At 38.3% G+C, this 19,849-nt stretch overlaps 1 protein-coding gene across 9 annotated transcripts in view; it reads left to right on the top strand.

The window, feature by feature from the left end:
• The window catches only part of NTM (neurotrimin), a 935,659-nt gene that overhangs the window by 788,097 nt on the left and 127,713 nt on the right, over window positions 1-19,849 (top strand). The window lies entirely within an intron of this gene.

Raw genomic sequence — 19,849 nt, 5'->3', positions numbered from 1 at the left:
GCTGAGTTCTTGCTGAGCTTTCTCAAAATCATCCTCTTGCTAAGTGCTACTGCTTGCAAAGAATCTTTCTTCTTTTATTCTTTGAGGCTTTCTTATTTTCTCAGCAATGTTTATTTCATTGCATTTTCATAATATTTCATGCTTTAATTTAATTTATTTAGTGCTATTATACAGTGCCCTGAGCATATTGGGAGAAGCAAGAATTTTATAAATAAAATTATTATTACAACTGCTCCAATAGCAGCCTCTAAGCTATTTAGTAGATATATCAATTACTCTCAGTGTTGAAAATTTTCACCTAAAGCCCTTTATGGCTCAAGTTTTCCTGGTCCTTTGCTACTCTCTCCTGTGTGTGTAATCTTGGCCCAGCTATGTAGCATTTCTCCTTACTATCCCCATCAGAATTAACCAGAGGGCACCTCAGCCAAAGGTCCGTGTAATGTATTCTGGAGAGCATGACCTAGTTTCTTTAGCCTTTTTGAATCACTGAGGTTCTGAATCCCATTTTCTAGACCTAAAATGTCAGTTGTGCAATGAATGAATCAACCCTCTTTTCCCGCCTCATGCTAAGTAAGACCTCGTTATCTATCAGGCTGTGTTAGAAATCTCTTCCAGGGTACTCTAGAGCTTGATATGAGTTGTTCACGACACTTGCTTGGCACCTGGGATTTGGGGACTCTAAACTTTGAGATTGGTGCAGACAAAATGTGTCAGTCTTGAAATGAAGTGAAGCCCAAACAAGGGGCATAGTGTAAAAGTCACTGGGTTATTCATTTCTGGCATTAAGCCTACTTTCTGGAACCTACCTACCACCTCACAATCTCATAACTTTTTACTAGCAAAAAATGTGAGAGGAACATTTTCTTCTATTTATAGAATGTCAGTGACATGCTGAAGAATTCACAGGATAAACCAGTAACCAGGGATTTCTCCCAGGAGATCCCCCAAATCATGATAGTGGACTTGATTTCCCTCTCCTAGCTTCCCCCATAATATGGTCTTTCCTCTTATTTTTTAGGACACTATATTCAGTCACCCATTCAATAAAAAAGGAACTACACACTTTATACGTGCCAACAGATGGTTGCATGGACAGTGATGAGCAAGATGTATGTAGTTCCTTTTGGAGTTTGGATTCTTCCTCCCATTTTGTCTTGACTTGCCTCCCTCTCAAGAATATATTCTTTTCATAATTTACAGTTGTATTAAGGAGTTCTGAAGAACTTTCCTAATTAGCCAGGAGCAATACACTGTGCTATGTTCATTCTGCATCTTTTTTTTTTTTTAAGAAAACAAATTGAAGTAGCCAATCTGTCCATTACAAATGAGTTCATTCCTATTCAAGCAGCGGCTGTCAGGTACCTTGCCTGAGGCTTCTTACGATATGAGCAACATATTGGTTTTAGTTGTCTGTACTTCCCAGCTACACTGGGATCCCTAGATGAATGGAAGACACAATAACTCAAGAGAGTTTATTGTATTATACATGGTGGTCATGCATAGTTTCAGTAACATAGTGAGCTTGTTCAAGGTAGATATGAATAACCCCTCTCCTGGCCAGACAGAGGTTGTTGGATCTCTAACAACCATATTTCCTTTTAGCAAAATAAGAATATGAAATAAACTGTGACCCAGATGTCTAGATCAGCAAGAAATAGATAGGATGAAACCTGTTTTTCTCCCAAAGGAAAGAATAATCTGCAATAAAAAAATGACTAAGTAGAAATATTCAAATTGCTGTAAAGGATGCAGCCATAGAGAATTGTCTAATTCAGTTCAGTTTCCCTGCAGCTCAGATTGCTTTGCAATGCACAGAGTAATTGTTGAGAACCCAAGGAACTTTGCATTCCTCAACCTGGTATTCTCAAGACACATTAATCACTCAGTAACCATTCACATCCCTACTAAGTACAAACCACTGGTTGTGAAGCTGCTTGTGCTAAATAGGTACATTCCACTGTAGTACCAAATTTTATGAAGACTTAGGCCATAACAACTCATCTTTTTTCACCTTTCTGGAATGCGTTTAAAGAAGTATAATTCTAGGCTCATCCTCCCCCTATGATTTTTCCAAACAGATTGTGAACTTTGGATCCTTTCTTGCATGGGTCAGGGCAGTTCTGGGTTGCTAACTGAAGGTTTGCTTGGACCACATGTCCCCATTCTGTTGGGTATCTCATATCCGTCTCATTGTAATTCTATGTTAGTCCTTCGATAAGAATGGCCAGCAAGCCCAGAGATAACAGAATAGGAATCAATGGGACCTGCGATTGTCTGCATGCCAGATTCTCTTGTCAACCTAGTCTTCAATCCATTCTGCCAGCTAGATCTCCTCTGGGACTGAGACGTTTGAAAACAGTGCAGCAGCCTCATCTCCTGGGCAGTGTTTTTCTCCATCATTTGCTTTATTAAATATTGATTTTCTGTTGCATTATTAAACCTCAAGTCCAGAGCATAAATTCTGGGCTGATACTTTAATCTGGCTCTCCTCATGTTTTTTGGCTTTTAGAACTGATTTTCAGGCCAGCTCTCCTGGGGAATCTTTAAGTCAACTAAAGGCCTGAGAGAAACCTGCCTTCAGGAAGGCAGGGACCAGACTTGAGAAGGAAACTACAAAAAAAGATGGAGCTCCTGCAAAGCAGATCTTCACCTTATACTTGTTCTAGACACAGAAGCCTACCCACATTGGGATTCAAGTGGTTGTACCAGGAAAGTCTTTTGGATTCACAACGTCAAAACTATTGAGTAGGCAAATGTCATGCTGAATTAGTTTTAGAATCCAACGTCACTGAACTGTTCAGACATTATCTAATCCACTATCTATTCATCACCCCCACTTTTTTTGATCTCTATTATTCCTAGGATTTGAGTCATCTTGTTTAGTTACACAAGCTTTTGCCTTTTTACTTACTGTGGTTTATTCTTATTTCCTCTTCCTCTTTGTTCTCTCTGAAAGCCAGTGGTTGAGTTGTCGACTATGTCAATCCATTGTAGGATAGAGCCATCACAGACTCTTTCTGAGGGATGTTGACATCTCCAACCAATTGTGTTTGCTAGGGTGACCTCCAAGTTTAATTCCTTGTCCTTTGAATAGTTTCCTAGACTGATACTGTCATTGGCCTGAGCCTGCAGGCATAAGCCTGAGGATAAGAAGCAGAAGGGATCATCATGCCTTTGTCTTCAACACTGACAGACCAACAGGAGAAGAACAGAAGTAAATATTTATGGAATTTCTCTGGCAGGACTGGAACATGTTGTGATCCAAGTGTATATTTGCAGAGAGTGATGATCATCTCCCTGTCTGTACTTCAGTTTATCTCTGATTTCTCTCTATGCTGTGTTAGGTCCCCCATATTCAGAAATCTGGTGTTAGGAAATTATTGCAGAACTGGTGGAGCATCTGGTAAAAGTCCATGGGTTAGAACAGGAATGAGGAATGACATTATAGGATAGAGAGAGAGCACAACTAACTCAGGCTGGCCACTGACACCTGCTTAAAGTGAATCTTCAGGTGCTGTGGGCCAAGAGCTGACTAAGCCCATGTGGCCACATTAGATGCAACTAGAAAATGTTCCTGGGGAATATTTCACAGAAAATATGTGAAAGTCAAGGTGGAATTAATTCATTTCCTCCAACATTCTTCATGTCACCAACATCCTTAGGCCTCCAAACAATAAGAGATGTGCTCTTGAAGGTCAAGAAAAATCTCAGGCTATGTATCTTCTCATAGTTTTGTTACAAACCTGAATCCCTTCATAGTAAGTATGTAGGTAGATAGTACCTACAATTCATTTATCAGTGATGGACAACTAACTAGCTACTCAGGGAGGTACTTCCTTTACAAAAGCTCTAACTTTTTAAAAAATATATATATTAAGCCAAAATTTGCTTCTCTCTAATGTGTGCCTTTTGGTGATTTCCACTAGAACTAGATAGAATAAGTTGAATCTTTTGTAGTAGTAAAAAGTGCTTGGCTGTCAAGAGATAGGAGTTTTGAATATTAAAGATTTCCATAATTTATACATCAAAAATGGCTGAATATTTGTAGCTGCATATGTTTCAATCTGATATTTAATATCTTTGAGTTCTGGCTTTCTCATTTGTACAACTCAAGTGTAACCATTCATCAGTTACACTGTTGGGGAGGGGGTGAATTAGTTGAAGTGCCTAATATTAAGAAGCATTCAATATTTTAAAAATTCAATTTGACAAATGTTTGCAAAACACCTACTGTGTGTCTGGCACAATGGTAGGTGCTGGACATAGAAAAATTAGTCCTAAATGGTCCCATATCTCACCATGGGAATTACAATTTTGAAGGTGCTTATTATGTTCCTCAAGTTTCCTGTTTTCCTCATAACAGAATAATTCAAGCACTGCATATGGCTGTCATTGTTCTCACCTCATTGTATTGTAAATATTTCTTCACCCAAAAGGTTTTTCACCTCCTCTTTTGGGTCAAGAGTCATTCATTGAATGTCACATATTTTTTCTCAGTAAATGTGGGCTGTTGAAGAATTTCTATTTCTTTATCTTTCCTTCTGTGGTATGTTCTAGTGTCTTCCCTTCTCCCTTCAGATGTTAGTTACATTTCTCCAGGGCAGGGTAGCACACTCTCATAAAAGCCAAACAAGTGCTCAGACTTTGATGTGGTCACTGCATGTGACCTGTCCTGTTGCTGATACCTTTATTACTCTTTCATACAACTTTACTACTTCTGTTTTTCCCTTGGTTTCCTCACTGACAAAATCTACCAATACAATTGGAGTCATCATTAAGAAATCTATTAGGATCATAATAATTCACTCAACTGGTGAAAGAAACTTTATTGGAAAGTTGGGCTGACTTTGTGCAAACAAGTGCAGAGAGGAACAGGCAAACCCTATGGCATGGGACTACCCTTGACAGTTCCTCTCTGTGCTTCTTTTGTTGGGGCTGTGTGGTCACATTGTTGCTTCTTTCTACACATCTCCCATGGTCTCTTGCATCTCTCCCTTAGGATTTCTCTGGTCCCCACTAATTTCATCTCATATATGGCCTTGTCCTGCCTTAATAGATCACAGCTAGATGATTTGGTTTGGAGGCCTCAAGTTCAAATTAGCAAGAAATGGAGTCAGGCTATCTTTACCTGAGTCAGGTGTTCACCCTTGCTCCAATCAGCAATGGTTGGGGTAAGGGTAGAGATCACACAATTTATGATGCTATTTTTATCTATTCAGGGTTATGCCATTTCCAAAAGTTAATATGAGTAAAAGGTTAGTGATTGGAAGATCTTATATAGAGATATTTTTTAATGTATGAAAAGTTATAAACCAAGGGTGATCAGCCTGGACCTTCCCTGTTTTTCTCTGGATCCTCTCATCTACTGCACTTCCTTTCTGAGCACAGCTAGCTTTATGTCTTCACCTGAAACACAATCAGAAGATGTGTCCAGGAAATGGAAGGCTTCTCTCCAAAAAACAGGACTTGAGGGAAATGTGTTCAGTGGCTAGAAATCATCCAAATTTGAAATGTTTTGGCATTACAGAGGAATAAGCCTATTAAAATCTACCTAAGTGTCAATAATTAAAATCAGGAATAGCGTTGGAAAGGTCAGCCATGCTCTGTGTCAACACCCAGTTCTCCCCAGCATGCAGTCTCACAAGATGTATAATCTCCAGGTCACATAGGAGTATTGCAAATGGGTTGGGGAGCCAGGAATCTTTGGGCTATTTCTGTCTCAAGTTATTTTCATTTTTCCATTTGATGCTGTCAGAAACTCAGGAACTGATCATTTGTGCTGGAAATAGCACAACTTCTGCCCTTTGTTTCGATCGTGTTTGCCATGTGTGATTGGTGAATTTGATTGCTGGCCATAGAAAACTGAATTTGTGTCAAGAGCATTCTGAACAGATCAATGCAGGAAGAAACCAGTCAAGATCAATTGTAATACCAAAGAACTAGTATAAAAGTCATAGGAGGGGCACCTGTGTGGCTCAGTCAGTTAAGCATCTGAATTTGGCTCAGGTCATATCTCATGGTTTGTGAGTTTGAGCCCCACATTGGGCTCTGTGCTGAGAGCTTAGAGCCTGGAGCCTGCTTAGGATTCTGTGTCTCCTTCTCTCTCTGCCCCTCCCCAACTTGTACTCTGTCTCTATCTCTCAAAAAATAAGTAAACGTAAAAAATAAAAATATTTAAATATTATTTTTGTTTTTTTTTAATATGAAATTTATTGTCAAATTGGTTTCCATACAACACCCAGTGCTCATCCCAACAGGTGCGCTCCTCAAACCCATCACCCTCAATACCCATCATCCCAACAGGTTCCCTCCTCAATACCCATCACCCAACACATGCCCTCCTCAATACCCTCCAGCCCCCCATCAACCCTCAGTTTATTCTCAGTTTTTAAGAGTTTCTTATGATTTGGCTCTCTCACTCTCTAACTTTTTTTTTTCCCTTCACCTCTCTCATGGTCTTCTGTTAAGTTTCTCAGGATCCACATAAGAGTGAAACCATATGGTATCTGTCTTTCTCTGTATGACTTGTTTCACTTAGCATAATTCTCTCCAGTTCCATCTGCATTGCTACAAAAGGCCATATTTCATTCTTTCTCATTGCCAAGTAGTATTCCATTGTGTATATAAACCACAATTTCTTTATCCATTCATCAGTTGATGGACACTTAGGCTCTTTCCATAATTTGGCTCTTGTTGAAATGCTGCTATAAACATTGGGATACAAGTGCCCTTATGCATCAGCACTCCTGTATCATTGGGTAAATTCCTAGCAGTGCTATTGCTGAGTCATAGGAAAGATCAATTTTTAATTTTTTTGAGGAACATCCACACTGTTTTCCAGAATGGCTCCACCAGTTTGCATTCCCACCAACAGTGTAAGAGGGTACTTGTTTCTCCACATCCTCGCCAGCATCTATAGTGTCCTGATTTGTTCATTTTAGCCACTCTGACTGGCAGGAGGTGGTATCTCAGTGTGGTTTTGATGTATAGAAATCAGTTTCATTCTTATACACTAATAATGAAGCAACAGAAAGACAAATAAAAAAACTGATCCCATTCACAATTGCACCAAGAACCATAAAATACCTAGGAATAAACCTAACCAAAGATGTAAAAGATCTGTATGCTGAAAACTATAGAAAGCTTATGAAGGAAATTGAGGAAGAAACAAAGAAATGGAAAAACATTCCATGCTCATGGATTGGAAGAATAAATATTGTTAAACTGTCAATACTACCCAAAGCTATCTACATATTCAATGCAATCCCAATCAAAATTGCACCAGCATTCTTCTCAAAGCTAGAATAAGCAATCCTAAAATTTGTATGGAATCACAAAAGACCCTGAATAGCCAAAGTAATTTGAAAGAAGAAGACCAAAGCAGGAAACATCACAATCCCAGATTTTAACCTCTACTACACAGCTGTAATCACCAAGACAGCATGGGATTGGCACAAAAACACATGCATAGACCAATGGAATAGAATAGAGACTCCATAATTGGACCCACAAAAATATGGCCAACTCATCTTTGACAAAGCAAGAAAGAATATCCAATGGAAAAAAAAAACAGTCTCTTTAACAAATGGTGCTGGGAGAACTGGACAGCAACCTGCAGAAGAATGAAACTAGACCACTTTCTTACACCATTCACAAAAATAAACTCCAAAAGGATAAAGGACCTGAATTTGAGACAGGAAACTATCAAAACCCTAGAGGAGAAAGCAGGAAAAAAAAAAAAAAAAACTTTGACCTCAGCTGCAGCAATTTCTTACTTGACACATCTCCAAAGGTAAGGGAATTAAAAGCAAAAATAAACTATTGAGACCTCATGAAGATAAAAAGCTTCTGCACTGCAAAAGGAAACAATCAACAAAACTAAAAGGCAACCAACAGAATGGGAAAAAATCTTTGCAAATGACATATTGGGCAAAGGGCTAGTATCCAAAATCTATAAAGAACTCACCAAACTCCACACCTGAAAAACAAATAATCCAGTGAAGAAATGGACAGAAAACACTAATAGACATTTCTCTAAAGAAGACATCCAGATGGCCAACATGCACATGAAAAGATGCTCAACATCACTCCTCATCAGGGAAATACAAATAAATAATTGTTTTAACATTTATTCATTTTTGAGAGACAGAGAGAGACAGAGCATGATTGGGGAAGGGGCAGAGAGAGGTAGACACAAAATATGAAGCAGTATCCAGGCTCCGAGCTGTCAGCACAAAGCCTGATGCAGGGCTTGAACCCACGAACCGTGAGATTATGACCTGAGCTGAAGTCGGACACTCAACCAACTAGCCACCCAGCCCCCCCCCACCAAAAAAAAAAAATTAAAGTCATAAGACTCAGATGCCAACCTGTAACTCTCAAGTCTAAACTCCTCCAACTTTCCTCCCCAATGTTCTTTAGTTAAATCTCATAATACTCTATGAAGTCAGTTAGTGTCTGATGGTAGACATCCAGAAGAGAGAAATACACTTCCAGTCCAATTTTACTTCCCAAATTTGTAAAAAGTGAGGCAACATATAGTAATAAAAATGATTATTATAATTGCTCCATACATTTCCAAGGTACTGTGTTGTGTCCTATATGCACATTTTCTAACTTAACCTTCAAAAGAAGCTTATAAGTTAAATGTCTTTATCATTAGCATTTATGACTAAGGAATCAGACCTGGACAGGTTAATTAATCTGTGTATGATGGCCTATGAGTTCACAGAAAGTGAGTTTTAGGTCTTCTATGGCTCCAGACTCCATGCTTTGAACTATCTTTATTTGATTTCTTTGTATTTTTAAACCACAAAGGTGCATACCAATATGAATAAGCACATGATTGCTGCTCTATTCTTATAATTTTACTCATTCTACTAGATGTGTAGTAAACTAGACATTCTCTCTTCTCCATGAAGGCTCACTGGGATCCATGGAGGAAAGTTACTCAAACTCCTATTACATTTGTAGTAGTGGCATGGGTCTGAATTAATAAAGTGGTTTCCCTGTCCACTATCACAACCAACTTAGGAAGGTGTGGGGCAAGCGGGTCAAGTGTTATCAATTTCATTTTCTGAGTGGAGACAGTGGGACTCACAGAATGTGCTAAGCACCCAAGTTAGTGGAGAGTGCAGTCCCCTGGCTGCAGGGCTACTGGTCTTTCTGCTTTTTTTCGCTTCAATAAGATAAAGCATTTACTTTTAAAGTTATCACAGCCTAAATCGTATGAACCTTTTTTCTTAAATATTGGACTGCTTCCACTCCCAGTTCCTTAAAATAATCAAACAATAGCAACAGCAATCAAAAACCAGTTCAGAATGCTTTAGACACAGAATCTCTTATGTTTATATCTTTATGCACAGAATGTCTTATAAACCCATTTGGTGTGACCTAGCCTGTAATAGAATGCTTTCAACAGAGAGACACATTGGAAGGAGGCCTTAACTGACTACTTAGAAGACCAAATTCATGACTTAAAGACCTAATGATTCAGTCTCATCAATCTTTATTGCCAAAAAGTGCTTATTGATGGTCTCCTGTATTCTACACCATCAGCTGGGAACTTAATAGCTGGCTGACCTTGGACAAGTCCTTTAACTTTTCCAGACCTTAATTCTATCATCTGAAGAATAGACTTAATAATGCTCCTTTCCCTACCTCAAATAGTTATTGTAAGAGTAAAACTAAATCATGAATATCAAGTGGTGATACAAATGAATTTCTGTATTTATATGATGCATTGTTTTTTTAAGCTCCCAAAAATGTTTGTGAATATATTGGCAAATGAAGAATGCACTTTTCTACATGCCCCAGGAGTAACTGAAAACAATGTTGGAAAAATTCCATCACAGACCTGAGGTGTGTTGGATGAAGGGCAGGGCAAGAGGGAAGTCACTGTGTCCTGTCTTTTTCTTGCTGGGTAGAGAAGGCTGCCTTTGGCAGAATTTAGCCACTCATTTTTGCTCTTGGAACTGCTCGCTCTGAATGGTGTGATTTCTGTGGCATTTTCGTCTTTTTCTTTCTCTTTCTGGCAAAGACTCTTTGAAATATTATTTTTGCTTCCTCGATGGCAGGGCTGTATAATTGATAGCCTCTCTGGGTTGCTGGAGCTGTGCATTTAAACCATGCTTGCCTTGGCTCCAACGCCTCAGAGTTCATTACTTTTTGAAAAGCTGCACGTCTGTTTGTGTTCAGATTATTGTTGCTCTGGAGAGGGAGGTTATTGTCAGGCAGGAAGATGAGTGTGGAGAAGAATTCATGATAATCAAATTCTCTTTTCTCTTTAGATGAATATTTCTGGGTAACAGGACTTCACATTTATCTGATATGGCTGTTCTGAACCAGGGGACCAAGGACCTTCACTTTTCCCCTGCAGCATGCTGGAGGGAGCTCAGCAATATTCAGTCCTGGGATGTGGGAGGCTGCTGCTTTGCAAATAAAGTGGGTAATAAAAGTGCCCAGCTCTAGTACTAGAGAATGATTTAATGCAGAATATATACATGTGATATTTTTAATTAAAGGTGTGGAGTATACGTGGTTCTCTGTGACAGTGTGGGTGGAGGGCACATGTCCTTTCCACTTGAGTCTGTGATCTTCTCTCAACTCTTCAATGATCATCACATCATTCTCAGCCCCTGTATCTCTTTTTGCCACACAGGTCTGCATACACTATTATCACTCATGTATGCCCACACCTTGTGTCCTACTCTCTGCCTTGTACTGGGTCCATAACCATTAGATTTTATAAAGTCAACCAAGGTTGTGTAAATTTAGAATATACCAGAACATTGTCTTTATGGCAGATGAAGAATAATTCCTCCCTTTCCCATGTATGGAGATGCAAAAACAGAGTTCTTAGAGTGGTTGTGGGAGATATTACTGAGAACTTTTAGCTGGGATTCTGCCATTCTCTGTCCCTTCCTTTGCAGCCTGAAAAAAAGAAATTGTACCCAATTCTTTAAGACTGAAATGAATTGCCTTCTTTGAGAAGCCACCCTTAAATATTTCCACATCCCAGCCCAGCCCATCTTCAGAAAGTTGCTGGGTTCTCCCCTTGAACTTTCAAAAAATGTATTTGTAACATGACTGCAGCATTCCTGTCACTGTTTTGTGATTATCCATCTCATAGGTGTTCCCTTTGCCCCCATTGCATCCCTTGAGGATTGGATCCAGGTTTTTAAAATTTATTTCCATTTCATCACCATCTAGTGAGGTCCTGACATATGCTTAACACTAAAGAAAGATTCATTGAATAAATCCATGAAAGGATTTTGCGTGATCAAAGCATATTCAGATTTTTCCCTCCAGTTAAGTGTTACTGTATGCAGAAGAGAATCTGTGTAGTGTGCAGAAGCCTTGCTCATTCATCTGTCCTTGGAAAACTCACATAACTTCTCATTCCAGAAGAAGAGGTAGTCAGGTACAGTGCCTCAGGTGGGGCTATTTGCACAAGGTTAGGTGATAAAAAGTAGGCATTTTTAAAAGATTTTTTTTTTTTTTACATTTTGGTCAGTTAGATAGAATCAGTCTTTAAAGAAAGGAAAACACACAGAAAAAAATCAGTTTCAAAAGGATTTTTCATCTCTATAGGAGATGAAACACTTTTAAGTTGAAGGCAGTTTCTTTCCCTTTTACAATATAACAAGTAGAAGATATTGTCACATCTTGTCATTTGAAGGGTGTAAAACTGGGTTATATAAGTGACAAAGGATATCATGCATATACTTGTGTTTTACAAATAATAAATATTTGAGGGATTCCTCAGTATATATACCACAGGACTTTCTAAATAAGACACCAAGGGGTAGATTTTCTCCAAGGTTTATTCTTGAAGAGGGCTATTATATCTGTATCCTCCTTAGCATTCTGGGAGTGGGGAAAGCTTTTAGCCTCTCTGAATCCTAGTCAAGTATATAAGCCTAAGTTTTATTGTTTCTTTGTTACTCAACCTTCTCTTGATGCATTCCATACTAGATTGTGTGGATTATTACAGCCTAAAGCTCAGCAAAGTGGAGGTGATTATCAGAATTTGAAATGCTGTGACATTTTGCTGCCAAAAAGTAATTGATTTATTAGAGACATTACAATACATGCATGATTCAACATAAGAGGTTTCTTTGAAATTGTTCAGTATCAAATCCTGTGGGAGACTATTTGCTTTCAGCACCACGGACAGAAACTCTCTTTCATTCAGATTCAGTTGGCCTTGTACAAGTAAATATTAGAGCTCAACAGTAGCACTCCAATCTAGTGGCCACAGTATGATTCAATTTAATAGCTTTAACAATTTCAGCTGGCGAGTACCAGAACATTAATACATTGTTTTGCACTTACGTTGCCACAAAGTGGAACAAGGGGACAGGATCGGATGACTTTATAATACATTATTATGATTACTATCATTACTGTTGCTAAAACTAAGGATAATATTTTACAAAAAATCAGATCAAATATAGAACATTTCAGAAGATGTTTGATGTTTCCTAACAAGCAAATTCTTCGTAATTCTGTACTTCAAAACTCTATGCAAGGAGCCATAATTGAGTTCAGTGGTTCCACACCTGAGCAATGAACCGAACAGACTAACAAAATGCCTAAAGCTAATGAAAATCTTGTTGTTGAAAGCAAAGAAGCCCCAGTGGGGCATGGGGTAAAATACTGGGAAGATTAGGATCTCTGCCTTAATGGCTGTGAAATAATGTATTTATCCTGACTAGGTAAACCTCTTGTTAATTCCCAATTGCTTCAGGCAACTGTCCAAAACCTTTTAAAATAGAGACACAGTTTTAATCCAGGATACTATTTGCTTCTTTATTTACTGTTTATTGAATATAAACCTTCCAAAGCAACGATATTACTCCTTACACAACATGACAAGAGAAATGAAAACTAATAATGGAGGAATATGGGGGTTTTGCTGAATCATTCACATTAAACCAGTTGATACAATATATACCTATGTTGATGCCTGAATTAAAAATATTTATATGACATAAGATGATGTAAGGCTTAAATAACTTAGATAATATAGGTAAACTCCGGATCATTAGGATAGTATCACTCGATTGTGGTCTCAGGGATAAACACACATGTGGCTTATGCTTATCACTTGTTTGACACAAAGAGGGTGGTGATAAAATTTAATATTATGTAAGTTACCTTCTTTTGCTTTGTTATCCAGAAAAGGTCCAATGTTTACTTCTTACATAAAAGAGCATCTGTATAACTAAACAGTATTCCCATTTTGCCATTTCTGTCAGGAAGCTCAAAAAGAAAGGTAAAGCTTAACATCAAAGTTTATGTTCACGTTTATCATTGCATTTGAGGTATTTTCCCTTTTTTTCCCTTACCTTATGGATTTGCTCTTTCATTTTGTATTTTTATTGTAAGGTGCCTCAGATTTATTGTGGAAATAGTGGAATATAAATAATTACACATAACCACACACACACACACACACACACACATATAGAATATATATAATTTAACTTAATTTATTATTGTCTTAAACATGCCCTTGACACTTGACCACTTGTGCTTTATATAGATATGGAATATTTGTCCACTTTAAAAATTGAGGGTGGGGGAGGAATGCTCATTATTTATCCATCAAGAAAGCATGATGTAGAAGGGAATTAACAGTTAAATTAAAAGAATAAGAATTTCACAAATGTAGATCAGGCCATCTAAGAGACGGAAGATTTTTATTCAGAACAAAAATGTTTTTAAATATTATGGTAATATGTAAGTTCTGATAATTGAACATTTAACTTGTCAATTGGATTAATGAATTCAAAGCAAAGAAAACCTTGGGCATTTCAGTCATTCAGTTCAAACAATTATATTAATTAAGTAAGCTGAATTTGCTTTTTGTTCCTGATTTTATTCATTTGCCATCCATTTGTTGAGTACCTGTTATGTTTCAGGCACTCAGTACTGTCTGGGCATTCAAAGATAAAAGAGAATTGCTATTCTCAGAGTTTTCAGGAAGCTCCACTGTCTATTAACATCTGATACAGTGAACTGTCCTAGGATGCTAGAGAAACAAAAAAGAGGGTCAATACTGAACTGGTTTAAGGTGGTGTGGAATCAGGGAAGGCTTCCAAATCTGAGTCTTGATTTAAAGGGCTAAGAGGAGTTGGCTGTATGAAGATTGATAGTCTGCCAATTGAAGGAATCAGAATGGATGCACAAGAGAGAATTCTGGTAAAAGGGGGATGGGACAAACATCCAAATCCAGCTTATAGATAATGGTTGAAAGATAGGTGTGGGAGGGCAAAGGATGTGAGTATATATTCATGTATGCCTGTGTGTGTGTGAGAGAGAGAGAGACTAAGGTTGGGTGAGGATCAGATTGGAGATGTGTAAATGCACCAGTGCTGAAGGTCTTTAGTTAATATACTCAGCTAAGGATTTTAGATACTGCTAACCTGAATGAAAAGTAAATAGGTTTTAATATTATAAGAAGATGAGGGGTGTCTGGGTGGCTCAGTCAGTTAAGTGCCTGACTTTGGCTTAGGTCATGATCTCATGGTTTGTGAGTTCCAGCCCCAAATCAAGCTCTCTGCTGTCAGCACAGAGCCTGCTTCCAGGTTCTCTGTCTCCCTCTCTCTCTGTCCCTCCCCCACTCTCTCCCTCACTCTCTCTCAAAAATAAATAAGCATTACAAAAATATAAGCAGATGAGATTTGCATTTTTGAAAAGATAATCCCAAGCCATTTTGGAAGATGGTTTGGAGAGGAGACAAAACTGGCACACTCAAACTATAGTAATTTCAGGGGAGCAGTGAGAATGGCCTAAATTAAGGTAGTTAGCCATGATGATAAAGGAGATATAGCTGAATGATTTTTCATCTGTGAGAATCCATGGGACTTGGTGACTGATTGGTACGGGGTATAAGGAAACTGAAGAAGAATGGGATAGTGTCTTGACTGAGGAATTGTATAGCATAGTGGTTTAGCATGTGACCTCTAAAAGCAGAATGACTATTTATTTAATTATTTAAGAGAGAGACCATGAATGAGAGTAGGGGGAGAGGGTCAGGGGAGAGAGAGAGAAAGAGAGAGAGAGAGAGAGAGAGAGAGAGAGAGAGAGAGAGAGAGAGAGAATCCCAAGCAGTCTCCATGCTCAGTGCAGAGTTCAACTCAGGGCTCAATCTCACAGCACTGGCATCATGATCTGATCCAAAATCAAGAGTTTCATGCTCAACTGACTGAGCCACCCAGGCACCCCAGAAAAAATGGCTGTTTTAAGATCTGGCTATTTTATCGTGACATGTGGTTTCAGTTTCTTCAGCTGAAAATGGGAAATGTTAATAATTACAGTAGTGTAATGTCACATGTACTTTCAGAAAGTTATTGGAAAATCTGACACTTCCTGGACTCTCTTTAAAAGCTCATGAACACCAGTTTAGAGCTGTTGGACTCTAAACAGCTGTTTAGAGCTGTTTAGTCCCTCTAAAAGAGGGACTTCTTGGGTTTGGTGGGAAAAGTGGTTCCTTCAGTATGGGACTTCACATTCACTTTATATCATGTATTCACAGAATAATACATTTTTATACAATCTGTGAAGATGAAAGAGAATAATAACATCCTTAAAGGGGATATAATAATCCAATAGAGAGATGTTGGAGGTGATTAGCAAGGGTATTTGAAAGGCAGAGAGAAGTCAATAGTCATGTTAAGTCAAACACAACTTTTAAACAAGCTACTAGGGGCACCTGGATGGCTCTGTCTGTTAAGCATCCAACTTCGGCTCAAGCCATGATCTTGCAGTTTGTGAATTCGAGCCCCACGTTGTGCTCTGTGCCGACAGTGCAGAGCCTGGAGCCTGCTTCGGATTCTGTGTCATTCTCTTTCTCTCTCAAAAATAAATAAACATTAAACAATTTTAGAAAGCTACTAGTTACTGATAGAGAATTATTAAAGGAAGATATTAGCCAAGAAGTAAAGCAGACAGCTTCAAAGGAACAAGGAAAATGGGGTGAAAATTGTTTTAAGTCCTTAAAAGAAAAGGACAAATGATAGAGTTTTTATGCAATTTAACAGCTTTCCCTATATAAGTAATTCTGGTCTGTCCTTGATTCCAGAACTGCAAGCTCATAGGTTCACAAGCTCACAATAGAAAACAAAACAAAACAACTCTCTCGGAATTTTCTATACTTTGTGTCCTAAGACACTTGGACACAAATCCAAGGACCTGAGTTACTAATCTCCATGTCTGATACCTGTACAGTCACCATAGTTGGTAGTTCATCTCCCCATCTCCATTCCACTTATCCTTAATGGATGAAAATTTTAAATCTTATAAGGCTGTGCCATCAGGTTGCCTCTCCATTGTTTTATGCTGCTACCAGACCCAGGCAAACATGGGCCTCTTCTTGGGTAAAGTAGAAGAAAAAAGTGAAGAAAAGAATGAGCAGAGAGGGAAGGAAAAAATGATAAAATTCATTCAGCACTCTATGGATATGATTAATCATTCAACACTATCAATTAAGGCTACTTATTTTACTCGAGGATCACAGAAAAAGTTACAAAAAAGTGTAAGGTAAGGTAAGCTATTCTTCTAAGGACACCAGGAATCTCTTACTGTCAGATCCGTTGATATCTTTTCAGTATTTTCTCTGCTGACATTGCTTCAGTTGCTGCCCCTCTCCTTGATATTCTTTCTTTCCCAGGTTTTCATGAAACCACTGTCTCCTGACTTTCATCCAGCTCTGACTCACTCTGTCTCAGTTTCCTTTGTTTGATAACCTAGATACTTCTCACAACTCACAAATCTGGAATTCCTCTGGATTCTAACTTTGAGTCTTTTCCCTTCCAGTCTTTCTCAGGTGATGCTACTCAATCATGGCATTAGCACAGAGGTATTGATTTGGGCAGTCCTTAAGGTGTGCTCTATCTCATCTCTTTCTAAATTCTCAAATGATTTCAGGCTATCTAGTGAGCATATTAACTTGTATGTCCTGCAAACAGCTTGAACTCCACATATTTCAAACTGTTCTTATTATCTTTTGTACGTAACTGGGTTCTTGGTTTCAATCAACAGAGATTGATTAAGGTTGACTTAACAAAAATGGAATTGATTACAAGTATATTGTATAACTAATGGAATTGATAGAGGGTTGATTCAAAAAAAGGGAAAGAGGTCAATATACACATACAACAATCAGTGAAGGAAGAGTCTCCCAGGGCATTAGAGCCATTGCAGCTAACAAGGGCACCATTATTGGCACTATCATGGAACTTCTGATGTGTCTGAGCATTAGACATCCCAAAGGGAATAAATTCCAAACTGTCCCTGCCTCTTTTCTTCACTTGCTAAAGGCAGAGTCCTTGATAAGAGCATGCAATAGACAGAGACCAGTTGATATGCCCATTCTCCAGCTACAAGAGTGTAAAAGCACAACTCTTTGACCTTATCAGATTTTATAGTGGACTCACACTATATAGAGTTTCTTAAATATAGAAAAAGGGTTCAGATTCTGGGTAGTATTTTTAAAGAAAGACAAATTCCCACTGCATATTCTATGTAAGTCTTCTCTACAAGTGGTACTTCTCATCTCAGCAAATGACAACAACATACAGTCAACCAAGCTAGAACCTCAGTATAACCTGTATTTTTTTTTCTTTTTTTATGGTATAATCTATTTGTTGGTGCTGATTATGTAAGTCACCAAGTGTTACAAATCCATCTACCAGATATTCCTTAACTCTTTTGCATGCTACCCTTTCCCCTCTTAGATCGACCCTATCCATGCCATTTTTTTTTAAAGAATACCTTTAATACTTTTGGGCATTAATAATAAGGTTAAGGATGTTATGGGTGTGGGTTCCAGCATCATACCACCTGGGTAAAAATCATACTTCTGCCACTCACTAGCTGAGTGACCTTATGCATTTTACCTAACCTTGCTCTGTGTCATATGTAAAATAAAGTTTTAATAATAACTGCCACATGGAATTGATGAAAGGATTAATTGAGGTCGTGTTTTTAAAGCATTTTGAATGCTCACAAACAATAGGCATCAGTAAAGGTAACACTAAAAGTGAAAAGTAGTGGTAGTGGGTGAGGTGGTGAAGATGCTAATATGGAGATAGTAGGAGTAGAAACTACCTCTCATCAGTACTTTCTAGAATATGCAGTCTATATTGCTGATAGCATTATCCTTACAAAACATTAATTTGATTTTGTTACTCTCCTGCTTAGAATTTTCTGATAGTTCCCATTTCCTGAGATAAAAAACACTCTTTCATGAGGCATATGAGCTCCTGCAAAATGGGATCCCAGATTATCTTTCTGCCACTGCCTTCTACCACTCATCACTATCCATGTTGCAGAAGGGGAACATAGACCAACTCACTCCCCAGCATTTCAGACTTGTTACTTCTAACTTTCACACATGCTGTTTTTACTTCCGGTAACACTTTCCTTTGTACCCTTACAGCTTCCGCATTTCCTGTATGACCAAAGCACACATTTTAGCTTACTTCCCCCCCGCTTGTGTTCCCATCATACTTGACACATGCATCTCATATGGTGGCACTGTATAGTATTTGTTGCATGTATCATCAACTTCTTCACTCACTGAGGTGCCCTTGCACTGAATGCTCCTGCTCTATTCATTTCCATCTCTGTTATGTGGGACTGGCACATAGTAGGTGCTCATGGAATGGTTATTCAACTGTTGCATTAATGAACACATTTGTAATGACTCTGAGGACATAGAGGAGACCAGGGAGAGGTGCACCAACTTGTTCCAGATGAGCACACCTGTCTCACTGGCTACATTTGGCAGGGAAGTGAACAGGCAAAGTATTTGAGGGCCTTGACTCCTGAATGTATGCTTTAATCATTTCCAGTTTGTGCTTGGCACAAGCCACCTTGCTAGAGATGTTAACAGAATACCGGGAACGCATAGCCCTTTTTTTCTGAAGGAATTTTCATTCCAATAGAAACTGTAGATTAGTGGACATCATACTTATAAGACTCTGGAGCCAAATTTGCAATCACTGTTATGGGGAAGAGCCCAAGGACTGTGCATTTATTAGTACAATATTTTAAATCAAAAATTACTACCCTTCCAAAGACAGGTGCCATTTGAAAAGCTCCATGTTCCTTGAGACAACCAGGACAAGCATATTTTCTCTAGATCAAAGAAGTTGTAGAAACTTTAGATCCCCTCCATTCAAAATAAAATAAAATCACAAACCCACAATCAGGCTAACTGCTACTTTCTTTATTGTCTTTGAAAACGAAGAACACTATTGGATGAGACTAGAAATAATTGTTCAGAGATAATTTTCACAAAATTTAATTATGGAAAAACAATAACTTTACAAAAAGTGAGTGAATACCCTTTCCATTCCTAAAATATGCCACAATACCCTGAAAGCATTCCCATGTAATATTAAGTTCTGGGGACCAAGACTAGGAAATTACTGGTGTAAAATGCTTCAATCCCAGACACTGTGCTTTAATTCAAATATGAAGGATTTCAGTGTGTACTTGGAAATTATAAATCATTATCTAAGAAACAAACGAATGCACAAGAGCAAAGGTATGACACACTGACTGCCCTATAACCGTATAGTCAGGGCAAATAGCAGCAAGTTCTCCATTGCCAAATAGCAACTGTTTTTGCTTTAGAATATGATGCCTACACCCCTTTAACCTCCTGTGCTGCCAGCACCCCTACCTTATGAGTGACTTGATGAATGTTACTTCTGTGGAAAATTGTTTGATCTCAGCATCTCCTGTACATTTATTTGAACTAAAATAAGGAAGGTAGTTATTCTGCATTTAAAATATTTTATTTTTGCTTTGAAACGACTGGGTTTAAGGGTAT

This window comes from Acinonyx jubatus, chromosome D1, assembly GCF_027475565.1.
Source record: "Acinonyx jubatus isolate Ajub_Pintada_27869175 chromosome D1, VMU_Ajub_asm_v1.0, whole genome shotgun sequence".
Lineage (NCBI taxonomy): Eukaryota > Metazoa > Chordata > Mammalia > Carnivora > Felidae > Acinonyx > Acinonyx jubatus.
Note: the sequence above shows the minus strand (reverse complement) of the source record. Positions and strands in the feature narration are given on the sequence as shown.